The 13,324-nt window shown below is 28.4% G+C and overlaps 1 protein-coding gene across 4 annotated transcripts in view; it reads left to right on the forward strand.

The window, feature by feature from the left end:
- Positions 1-13,324, forward strand: part of LOC107443022 (sodium/hydrogen exchanger 9B2) — a 56,393-nt gene that overhangs the window by 20,788 nt on the left and 22,281 nt on the right. Inside the window, exon 1 of one of the 4 annotated variants that reach the window (XM_087166154.1) lies at positions 3,424-3,786. The exons of the other annotated variants lie outside the window; for them this stretch is intronic. The gene's annotated coding sequence lies outside the window, so the exon portion shown is untranslated. Of the gene's footprint in view, positions 1-3,423; positions 3,787-13,324 lie in introns of those variants that run through there. 4 annotated transcript variants of the gene reach the window in all.

Consider the following 13,324-nt stretch of genomic DNA (forward strand, 5'->3'; position numbering starts at 1 on the left):
AACGAACCGGCATATGCGGTACACGGAGAGGTAGACCACGCAAACCTCCCACGGTTAGCCTGACTTCAAGGGGACTCTAACCCATGATCCGTCTACCACTGAGGATATTTCACGTCTCAGCACTGTGGTCGGTGCAAGTCGGATGCGGAATTCGTATCGACAGGGATTCGAACCCGGTTCGCCCGGAAGCGAACGCTCTATCCCCTGAGCCATCGCGGCTTTAAATGCATGTTTGTTATAAGTATTAGGCACCTGATAAAGAGGGAAACCAGAACAATTGTTTACTTTGTATTGCTTATTAAGATAGTAAAACTGTTCCGTGCCCCATAAACGGAACAATCAAGGAGAAACTAGGTGATTCATACGATTTTTTTCTTATTGTTATTTGAGCTAGTATTCCTGTATTTAAAAGTTGCTGGAACACTCATCTCAATAAACTCTTATTTTTACATGAATGCTAATTTTAAACAAAACAATTTCTGGAAAACAGGTTTGTCTGGATATGCACTTCAACCATTGTCCTTTGAGTTAGAGTTAAAATTATAAGACTTTGAGAGTGACAGGTCTGAATATAAGATCTTAACCTATGGGTTGAAAAATCTCAAATATTTCTGAAGATATGTGAAGAAATGTGCCCATATTGTAATACTATTATCTCTTTTATTAAAAAATAGTTTTCTACGCCGATATTTTGAGCATTCAACTTAACGTTACATTTTGTTTTGCTTCGTAAAAAACATGAGACTTAGAAACTTTAAATTACTAAGTTATGTAGAAAAGTATACAGGAATTACAATGGTATAAAAAAGCTTAATACTCAACAATTTATTCAAGAATTATTAATTGTTAAACTTAGTTGGAAAAATACCATACTTTATAGGCCACAGGAATACAACCACTGAGTTGAAATTAGGCATGTTAAAGGGGCCATATTTATTTATGAACTTAGTTTCTTTCAAAATTCCATTTAGTTCGAAAGTGATTTTTTTGTGCATTTTTTTTCCACTTTTTTTGCTTTACGCTTTTTACATTGCTGATTCAAAATCTTTCAGACTTAGGAACTTGAAATCACAAAGGTGTGAAAAAAAATTTCGATGGAATAAAAAATGCGATTCGATTGTTTGTTCGAGAATTAGCTATTGACTTAGTAGTAAAAAAAACCCTGTTTTTCGATTTACTGTGCACTGAAACGAAACTACAATGTTGAAATTTTATGTGCTGATGATGAAATTTTTGTATTATAATTTAAAAGACAGTTTTTTTTTTCTCGAAATTCCCATTAATTCGAAATTTCCATTCATTTATTTTTATTTCGAAATTTCCATTTATTTATTATCACATTTATAATTACAAATTTAAGTGCTTTTTCCTGATTTTTTTCAGCTTTATTGCTTTTAATATTGTCTATTATTCCATTGTTGTAGAAAATTTAATTTTCTCTCTCGAGATCTTTATTTAATAAGTTCGAGTTGGTGTCAATCAAAAGTAACAGAAGAGGGAGCTATTACATCTTACCATATATAAATCTTAACAATCATAGTGACATTTTTGAAAAAAACTTAATAAATAGCGATAAAAACCTGTCCCTATTTGAATTGTCTCTTCAATGAGTGAAATTACTTCCCCATTTATTTCTTTTTATTAAAACTTCAAATCTGTATTCCTTGTATTAATTTTTTTCAAGAGCAGATAATTTTTTTTACCAAATCTAGGTAATTAACTAGTTTGTGACAATTAACAAAACGTTCTTACATAAAGCTAAAATAAATGCACAATTTTAAAACTTAAATGTTCTGTATTTTTGTGGAAAATGCTGACGTTTTAGAAGAAATAAACGATGATAAATGAGAATCAATTACAAGGGTTGGCGAGCAAAGTGGACAGGGGGTGGAGCCTCCTATTTATTCTAAACACAGTCATTTGGGAAAACAGTTCTTTTATAGGCGGAGGATGTCCCATTTAAATTTTTTTGATGTTCTCTTATTATTTTATGTGGATAAATAAGTTATCTTATGATCGCTAAATAAATAAATATAAGCTTTCTAAATAAAAAAGATTTAACTTTGTGCTGTGTTTATAAATGAACAAAACAAATTGCCTAAATCTTAAAAAGGCCACAAATAATGTCGTATAAACGTTTTGTCGTTTCAGTTACGGAGAATAAAATGCTAATTATAATACCGAAACGATCATTTGCCTGTTTATATGTGTGTAATAATATGTATTTTTTTCTCATCTTTGACTTTGTTCTCATAGAAAACAAGAAAAAATTACAAACTATGTCAAATGAGCCTCTGTGACTCTGGGGATATAGCGTTCGCCTTCCAGTGAGGCGAACTGGGTTCGAATCCCAGTCTATACGAATTCCGCATCCAGCTTGCACCGACCACTGTGCTGGCGTGAAATATTTTCGGTGGTAGACGGATCATGGATTAGAGTCCCCTTGCTGTCAGGCTAACAGTGAGAGGTTCTCGTGGTCTTCCTCTCCATGTAACGCAAATGTGGCTTTGATCCATCAAAAAGTCCTCCACGAAGGCAGATTTCTCCCAATACTCGGTCCAGGAGTTCCCTTGTCTTCTGGATTGGGTTCAAAATTACAAGGCTACGCAGTTGAACATTAGTAGTCGTATATCCATAAAATTGGGTCGGCTGTTCAATGACGGTTATATAAAAAAAAAGCCAAATAAAGTGATATTTGATAGTTTAGGTACTTTTTAATGAAATATGTACTTCATTATAGTATCGAAACAATCGCGTGTCTGTTAATATTGCATTATTTGTGTTTTTTCTCGTTTCAACCTTATTTTCCCTGTTTACAATTACTTACAAGAGCCTTGTTGAATTGATTATTTTTATCGAAAAATAGTTCTTTAGACAGCGAAGCATACTTGGTCGCTAATTTTTATCACGAGTCTAAATTTTTACTAAGAATAAGAAACCTTTCCTTACTTATATTGACAGTGCGGATTAGCAGTTCTTTCGAAATAAATTAATAAACAAATCCAGAAGTAAACTGTAAATTACTGAATTTTTAAATTTTATTGACTTAGAAATGAAAAAAGAATACTACAGCATGTTGGTACTGTACATCAGTACAAATATTGCTATTATTGTTTGCTTCTATAGTACTTCATTAACCATTGATTTTAAATTTGTGTAATCAGTATAGTTGTAAACATTCTAACCTTGAGAAAAATAAACCCAGTCTAATGCCTCCCTCTAACACCGCGTGTATTTTAAAACAGGTGGCATTCTTCAAAAATATTCCAGAAATTCTTTAGAGAATTCGGATTAATCGTGAGAGGAGAGCGAACGGATTTTTCATTCATTCGCTTCCTTGTCTAAATATTTATCGTACAAAAATTAAAAAAATAAAAAAGGAAAACATCTGGGGAGCCATAAAAATACCTGATAACTTCTCTCGTTAAAGTCCTATTGGCATAAAGATGAGGCAGTTATGCGCAGTATTACTGCAATAGTCGATCGTAAAATAATAAGAAAAAAACAGTAGAGGTACAGACAAGATGTGTAAAGTGGCTGCAAATGCTTCCGTTAAGTTCTTTTAAATCTTTAGTAGCATAAAGAGAGGTCTTGCATAGTTTCCCAAAGGGAATTTTACTTCATCTATTCCACTTTACAACATCAGAATGATGGATTAAACAATTGTACTTTTTTCTTTTATAATATCCGATTCTTTTGTTTTTCATTTTTCAAACGATTTGTGCATATTTTTTCCGCGTTCCTAATTCCGAACTGAACTGAATTGGAGAGGGGAAAAAGTAACGGGTAAGTTTGCTTAATTTGAACAATCACCTTAATTCAATTTTGAGATTTAAAAAAAAATTATTGTTTTTAAAAGGCACATTTTTTTTCTTATAATCTATAGCTTTTCTTTCATATTCTTTCAATTGTAAAATGTGACAGAAATTGTCTTTAGTATTACAGAAAAATAAATTTTTAGAAAAAGAATTCCCAAGTTATAAACGTAACTTCTGTTTTGCTCCCAAATAATCAATTTATTTTTTGGTAAAATATTCCACAAATATTTAGTTTGTTTTATTTATAAGTTATTTTAATTAATTGAAAATATTGGAAAATAAACTTATAGAAATCCATGTTCTAAGAGACAATGATAATTCAATAAAAAAAAAAAGTTCTATTTTAATGCAAAGTAATTACGGGAAATAATTTAATTGGAAAAAGTTTAAATAAGAAAAGAATTATCAATTTAATCATCAATTCTTCATCAATTTAAATAAGAAAAGAATTACTATTAAGGTGATTTTGCATAAATTTATTTTAGATCAAACAGTTTTATAATTTCATGTAAAAAAGAACTGACATACTTCAAAACGAGTAATCTTCGTTTTTCCAAAGTCTGAAGTGAAAAAGAAATGTTTTTCTTCCAAATATTAAATTTATTATTAATTAAAAACTTCTAAATTTATTTTATTTGAATGTTATTTTAATTATTCTGCAATTTTCTAAAAAAAAATTTCTCACTAGTATACTTTTAAAATTTTCTTTATAATTGCCATTTAATATTTTAAAAGTATTTATTTATTTTTTGAAGTTTGAAACGCTAATTTACAATCCAACGGCCTTTAATGACTAGCTAGCTTTTTTGGAGACTTTTTTCTAGGCTATAGCTGGTCGAAATTACAATGTAAACTTTTATTTCTCTTAAAATTTGTTGCTTGAACCAAAATGAAAAAGTCAATAAATTAGTATTTATTATTATTTACTTTTTGAAAAATGACAAGGAATTTGATTAAAGTTTTGCTTTAACATGAAATAATTATGAAGAGTAAACTAATGTTAAGTTTTTTTCCAATTGAATAAATAAATATTAATGGCAATGAATGAACAATGGAAATGAATAAATATTAAAATATTTTAGCATAAAATTATTTTAGATCACATTTGTCTTGTAATTACGCGAAACAAATTGACCACAAATCACAAATAAGAATGGTCGGCTCTAATTATATAATTTGAAATATTCGATAATTTGAAATATTCGATCATTTGAAGTCTCGCTAATTCCCTTAGAATTTTAGATGGAAAAATATTTCAATTTTAAAATTCAAATTAAGAAGATATGAAATTATTCAAATTTGTGAAATAGGAAGATAAAAATGCCATCCAGTGAAAGAAGACAGTATCTCTATCTATAACTAACAAGTTACTATTTTCGAATGTAGACGTTAAAGAAGAACTGGAAACAAGTTTTCGCAATGTCTGGAAAAGCCTTTTAAATTGTTTAATTATTCGCATTCTGCAAATATTTCAGTAAATATAATTGCAATAGTACTTTTTTGTTGAATCTTTCAAAATTTTAAGTTTTAATTATTTGATGGCATTTTACTCTGCCTCGCTAAATGTCACGGCTTTTTTCGAATAAAACAAGGAGTCTTTTTTTTTCTTTCCAAGATATTATATTTATTTGGAGTTTTTACTGATTATTCAATTCTTACATTGTTGAAAATTAATGACATAAGTATTAATGGATTAAACTGAATTAATAATTCTTAAAGGTATAGAATTATACGGGCTAAATTATTACGGGTATTAAGATTTTTCAAGATTCCTATCGCAATAATATAAATATGTCAAAAGTATATGGAAAATTAAACTTCTTAATTTTTCATAGCTTGTATCTTCGTTTTCGGCCTAGATATTTATCTCAAATCTCTCCTTATTGAACAAATCGGTAAGGTCGCTGCCGTTACTCCTGTTCTTGGTTCTAACTTTGCTTTTTGATTTGCTGCGCAAAAATAACTGTATTTAATTAACTTTAAATAAAGAATGCCACACGGGTAGCTCTACAGCTCACTGAAATGCACCTGAAAAAGTTAAACTATTTTTGCATGATGTGCTAAAAGAGCCTTATTTATTTGTTTCATTGGCCAAATATTTTTTTCTTCATCAGAAAGGTCTAAATATCCTCTTTAACACTCTTGATCCCATAGGCAATTCCAGTCTATTAATAATAGAGTTTTACTTTCATGAGGATGGGATTTCTTAATTGCTATTTTAGGAGATTCCGGATGATGTTATAAAAAATAAGTAATGTAGGAATAAGTAAAAAAAAAAGTAAAGGAATGTAAACTATCCTGTTGTAAAATAGAAACAAAATAATCGAATGCTATATTCAAGAGGGTACATATCCTTCCACCCTTATTCTTTTCTCTTGTATGATTTACATGTATATTTTGAAATAGTTATTCAAATTTTATTCTTAAATAATAGCATTATTAGGTGTACTTTAAGTTACTTGAAAAATGTGCTGTTTATACGTAATTTTTATTCAATCTTGCACAGTGCAAAAGAAAAAAATGAACTCCCTGAATAACATATAATGCAGTGATCACATCTTCGCGTATTGGCATTCAATTTTAATGGGTGAAATGTTAAAGTTGTTTATTTGAAATTCAATTTCTCAGGAATTATTCAAACAATTTGGTTCAAGTCTTGCATTTAGCCATATTAAATTAAGTTTTTAAAATTATATATAACTTTGCATGCATTACAATTTAAATGTTTTGACTGTCATTAAATAAAATAATAATTACTACAAAAAAATTTTGCTCAGTGAAACAAAATGTAACGTTAAGCGAAAAGAAATTGAGGAAAAATTCGCAAAAAAAGCACTTCAGGCAAAAATTAAAAAAAGTTTATTCTAAATTCATAAATAAACATGGTAATTTCAGCAGTTCAAAATCTATAGTACTCTGTACATTTTTCTGAACACATTTGAAATTTCAAGTTTATAAATTTTAAAGTTTTTGCGCAGCAAAACAAAATGTCACGTTAAGCACACCTGAAAAAGCGGCTGCCTTTACGATTATTTTAATATAAAGAGAAATTATTTTATTAATTACTAAGTTAAAATAAAGCTTTAGTAGCAGGTTCAAAGAAGTCAATATAAAACTAGAAAAAAAAATCAAACGTAAGCATAAGAAATAAGAAATCTTATGATGGGGGAAGGAAGATTAAACTTGAAACTATTCTGACAATATAGTTGTATATTTCAAACAAAATTGATCATTTCAGACTCTATATTTATTCTGTTTGATTGCATTATATTTAATTAATTTTTATTTTATATACAAGTTAGAACCATCCTTTTGCTCTTTTCGTTTAACAACCTCCACGATTGCTTAGAAATCATTTTTATTTCTTGGTTATGAAAATATTGTGACGTCAAATTTAAACAACAAAAGATGCTAAGTTACAAAAGCTACAAACAGTTATTTTATTAACACAGATTTGGTTTCACACAATTTAGTCTCCGATTTGAGATAAATAAAACATAGTAATGCTTAGTTACCATTGAAATTTCATCCACAGAGTTTCTTTAAATAATTATATAAGTTTTGGCCCCTTTAAAAACTTGTTAATTGTTTTTCACTTGTGAGATATTTTGCAGTATTGTGAAAATTATTATTTATTGTTGCTTTGAAAATTAGAATAGTTATTTAGTATTCAATATTTTTACAGTATACCGTCGTGAGTTTTTTTAATTCAGGACACACCTTGAAACGCGCGTTTCTGAAAATAGACAGTTTGAAATTCGTGCTTAAGAAAATGTAAGCAGCAATGAAAAAGGAAAAAAAAAAGAACAAAAAAGTTCTTTCAATGTTATACCCAAATTAAACGAGGAATTATGTATTTACTATTTTAAACATTAAGCATTACATCATTACGGGACAATGTCCCGGGCGCGATTTTCCAATTCAGCGGCCCTCTCTCCTGTTTGGCATTTTTTTTAAATAAAAAAGAATTTAATTCCTGATTTTTTTTTTTTTTTTTTTTTTTTTTTTTAGTTCAAGCAACAAATTTTAAGAGAAATAAAAGCTTGCATTATAATTTCGACCAGCTATAGCCAAAAGAAAAGTCTCCAAAAAAGCTAGTCATTAAAGGCCGTTGGATTGTAAATTAGCATTTCAAACTTATCGGGTATATATAGATGCAACTTTTCAGGTTTCGTATTCACTACTTCGTATTCAGGGCACTAATCGGTATAGCTATTTTAAAAAATCTAAATTCATATAATGTTAATTTAACAACACTATTATAAATGTACAGGATTCGTGAAAACCTTCTTATAACAATTAATTTTTATTACCTTTTCAAGAAAGGACTAATTTTAAAAAACATTTAAAGTGGTTTAGGCATTCTTTTAGATGTATTAATTAGAGTTCATTTAAATTCAGAATTAAATAGTATGTTATTTTGCTAACATGCATTTTGAGCTCTTCCCAGAATAAAAAATTCAGCCACGATATATTGACCCCAGTTTTATGTCAAATTAATTATATAATTAAAATAAAATTTAATTAAATAACTTACTCAGTTATTGTTTTACATTTATTAAACGATAAATATCTTTATGTAATGTTGCATATTAGCAACCATATAAGGTTACTAATATGTAACATGCGATTAATTTGTAATAAAGAAAAACCACCTGCCTTTAACTTAGAATATTAATCGAAGATTAAAAAAAAGAATACTTTACAAAGAATAATATTACGATGAAATAAAAAATAAATATTGTAGCTAAATTATGGTTAAATAAGGGATGAACGGTCAAATAATCTACAGTAAATAACGCAATAATTTACAGTAAATAACGCAATAATTTACAGTAAATAAAATGAGAACAAAAAATGTCGGAAATTTTTCTGTTTATTAAGGGCTTATACGAGGATTATACCCACTTTTAAATAATTACAACAGTAGGTGATTTATATGTGTGTAACTAGTGATAAGAGGAGCAAACGTTTTGTAGCTCAAAACAGAATGTCATCTAAAATAAATATTTATAATATATACATAACAAGTGTCTATCTTTCTCAGCCCATGGAAAAAAAATGTTTTATTCACTATTAATAATGGTGAAATCTGGTTTGTGTGTTATCGTGAATCATAAAAACGACATTTGTTTGTATTGTTTGTATTCAGTGTTTTCTCTTTAAACAGAAAGAATTTACTTGATGTGTGGCATGCGAAGAGACAAAAAAATATTAAAAAGTCAAATAAGCACAGAATTGCCCATACAAATCATGCTTTTAAAAGCTAATAAAATTTGATGCCATATCCATATACCCATATCTATGCAAACGTCTGCAACGAATATTCCAAATGCCGAGTTTGTAGAATGAAACCAACTGCCGCGGTAACAAATCCTCGCATACATAAGATTTTATTGAAATTATATGTCCTGAGAATTAAATAGTTTGCCTTAAACATTAATATTGTGATAAAGTTTCTTTAGGCTTCCCCTGAAGCTAATTATCGAATTTAAAAATAAATTTAAATTATACCGATCGTAATTTACGGCCTAAATAAGCTCACAAAACGTATTAGTTTTACGACCTATTTAGGCTTTCTTATTTCTTCTGGTAACCTTTGAAACTAGTTGCTGAATTTAAAGAGAATTGTGAAAACTATAGAGATCTTAATTTATAGCCTAAATAAGCTCACGTCAGACTAACTTTATCAACCATTCTCCCAATTTCTCTCAATCTTGCCATGTAAATAAAATATTTTGACATGTCGTAAAATTGAATTTTTTTTTAAAATAATGTAAAAAATTATATATTTTATCTTTCGAACTTTTCTCTACGATTATAAAATAAATATTTACTAAATGCTATATTTTGCATGGAATTATTTTTGGATCAATGAATTTTAAAACTGCGTGCAAATTTTTTTAAATTTGCTTAAAAAATTCTCAAGATATGACCAAATACGCAAGAAGAAAAATTAACAGGCTTAAGGGATCCAAATTTCGAACCGATCGCTTGACCAAACTATAGGGACCATATTTCCCAGTTTGCCGGTACCCCTCATGTTTTGAGGGTCAGAAATCAAATTCCGTCGAAAAGAGGTATGTTCATTCAGAGAAAGTATGTTTTTGTGATAAATTTCGTAACTTAAAAAATCGTTTGCATTAATTTATTAGCACTCCCCTGTCAATTAGCATTTGAGGTCACCCTCTCAAACCATTTAGAATGAGTTTTAGAACGTGAATATCATTAGATCAAAAGTTATTCAGGGTTAGCCGTTTTTTATTGTGCACACTGTACACTAATTTATATATCTACTGATCATAATTTGCCATTTGTTTGCTTTTCTTCAGAACGTGTTGTATAAAATTTTAATCTGAATGAAAGACAAGTATGACTATCATAAAATTTGAAAAAAAAAATATGTATGCCCAAATTTAGAGATTATTTTCTTTCGTTTTTCATTTTAAAAGTTATTTATTAAAAAAAAATTACCAAACAATGAGTATTTTCTCATTTAGAATTATATCATTATACAAAAATCACGTGACACGCATTGTAGAAAATACTACTGTTTAGATTGTTAATGCGAATGTCAGAGATTCTGAAAGGCTTAATTTTGTAGATGAAGTATATGAAATATCCAATAATGTTTCCGATTAGCAAACATTTTAGTGACGTCATTTAATTACCATTTTATTGCATTTTTAACATTGTTCTTCCATAACATTTTAGAATGCTCAACTCTAAAAATTGTTTATTATCGAAATACAATCGTTATTATTTGACAACGTAACACACTTTTAAAATGAGTTGAATGTTCAATACTTAATAACAATAGGCGATTTTAAGATTTTCGACAAGAAAAATTTCATTAATGTAAGCAATTTTAACTACACATTATTATCGTCTCGTTTCCGTTAAATCCTGAGGTATGTATTAACAGTTCAATTTTCATCTAACATTTTTTTGGCGGTTTAATTCTTGTAGATTAAACGGGAAGTAAAAAGATTTTTCTAACTTATAGCATTTTAAAGGTAACATTTTGCTTTTAGTATATATGATTTTAACTTGATTAATTTAGATCAATTGTAAAAGAAAAATGAAGTGTTTTCTATTGAAATTTCGGTGATTTAACACTATAAATATTGTGCAATTATTAAATATTATATATTTAAAAACATTTTATGAAATTCATGGTGCAAAATATGCAGAAAGTTAATTATTAGTTTAGGCATTCAAAATGTTGAATGCTCTTTTGCCTCAACTTTTGAAACCCTTATATCATAACTAGTCGCCTTCTTTAGTTCTCTCATACTGATGTCTTGCAGTTCGGAATCTTCTTTATACAATGTGAAGTTTCCGAAATTTTCAGAGAAGGTAAAGTTCGCGCATTGTTGAGCTGTTTGGAAGCATGGTTCAGAGATCTAGTGATTGCTATCACCATTTGTACTATCAATCATAGTTTAACCTAAAACCACGATCATTCAAACGTTTTATTTGTCTCTTGATTTATTCTTTTATTTTTTTGGACTGTTTGATCCTAAAAATTTTGGTAAAACATTAATGTTATTGATTGCAATGCTCTAGATTCCATGTAATTTACTTTTTGAAACTTTCTTACAATGATTTAAACTGTAATTTTTTTCTTCTTCAACAATTTTACCCGAATTTTTTTCCTCACAGAAAAAATGCGATTCGCCTGTGACAACCCCCCCCCTCATTTTTCATTGTCAGATTTGTGTATCCAACATTATAATATGATCTTAGGCATAAGACTTCTTTGCGTTGATTTGGTGCACTATTGTCGCATCTAACCGTCATACCGTTAAACTTTTACATTTAAGTCAATCTAGACATTTTTTAGCCAATAAGGATCTGGAGATTCTAAGGATTGTTCTAAACACACATCATCACAGCTCAGAATTTCAAAAAGTTCTAGGTTTGTATGTAGTGCAATACGTGAGAAGTCATTTCGCGCCATCTACTCAGTTGTGTTGTTGCCCTGACACAAGACTATCTATTTAAACGAACGACCCGACATCGTGCTGGGATTGATGAAGACTAACAAACTCACGGATCTATCTCCCACAACAAGAAAAATGTCTTTAGGATGAAAATATGTGTTTTTTGTATATTTTTGGCTGAAAGTAAGGAATCTGAAAATTTCATTTACAACGCATAATTTTTTCAAAAAGTTTCTCGATTTTAGTTCAGCAACTTTATATATTTTTGCATCAAACTGAAACAAATAATAGAACAGCCATTTTTTGAAGTAAATGTGGAAAGCTTTTAACTTTCTGGTATTATATTAAATTTTGTTTGTAATTTACTATTGTTATAATAATTATCACTTAGCGATAGCATTAATCAATTTTAGTATCATATATTTTGTCTGAATTTTTTTCTTCATTTTTTTAAAAAGTTTTTCTAGTGTTATAAAAAGAATAGATTTCAATCCTGTGTTTTAGACAAAAATTTTTGATGAAAACTACTTTTAGATAATGTTTTTCTTTTAAACTTCATCAGTGGGAGCACATATCAAGTGCTTGATGGTTGATAATTCAGCTTTTCTTTCAAGTCTCATTCGAAAATGTATAAAATTTTTTTAGTTTGTATTTTTCTAACCCAGTGTTTCCCAAACTTATGACTTTGTGTACCCTTTCTATTTTTTTTTGTAACGCTGTGTACCACTAATTAAAAAATGAATGTATTTTTTACTATTAAAAAATTGCACAAAAGTTAAAAATCAAAACTGGCGGTTGACACCACTAATTATTAACTGTCAACTCTGCAAATAATAGCCAATAGAAAAATACTTAATCGTAAATTTTCATTGCTAGCTTTGTTTTTAAATAAAAGTTTTTGAAATTTTCGTTTGTTGTAAGATAGGAGTGCACAACCTTTTTGAGTGAAGGGCCACTTGCACAGCAGGTTGGCTGCCGAAGGGCCGCACATGTATTTAGACATGTTAATGACAAATGTAATAATGTTTATTTAAACATTATAGTTCCATTTTTTTATCAATAAAAAAAACTTGCTATTGCTATTATATGAACAATAGATTTATCAAAATAAATAAACATTGAAGAAAAGAAAAAAATTTTTTTATCATATCATGCAATATGAAAACTCATTTTAGAATTAAATTCTAATAAATTAAAAAAAAAACTGCAATTCCCACTGAAGGAAAGTAGGAAAAAGTTTAGTCGTAATTAAGTAATATAAATTCAAATTGAATATTTTAATTGAAGAAAATTTATAGGTTTTAAACAAAAGCCTAAAATAAAAACAAAACAGAGATAGTTCAAAATAAAATTCAATGCTTATTTCGTAATGTACTTTATTATTTTATTTTATTAATTATTAGATTTTTTATATCGTAAACATTTTCCCTTTTTTTTATCGAAAAAGTTCACTTAAACAACAAAAAATTGAAATCTTAACTACAAACAGTGAGCAGTTTAAAAATTCACGTTTTCCGCCATTTTATGAATTTTTCAAGTTGCAATAACATTGCATTTAAA

Source organism: Parasteatoda tepidariorum, chromosome 6 (assembly GCF_982258835.1).
Source record: "Parasteatoda tepidariorum strain Cologne lab strain chromosome 6, Ptep-v5.0, whole genome shotgun sequence".
NCBI classification, from domain to species: domain Eukaryota; kingdom Metazoa; phylum Arthropoda; class Arachnida; order Araneae; family Theridiidae; genus Parasteatoda; species Parasteatoda tepidariorum.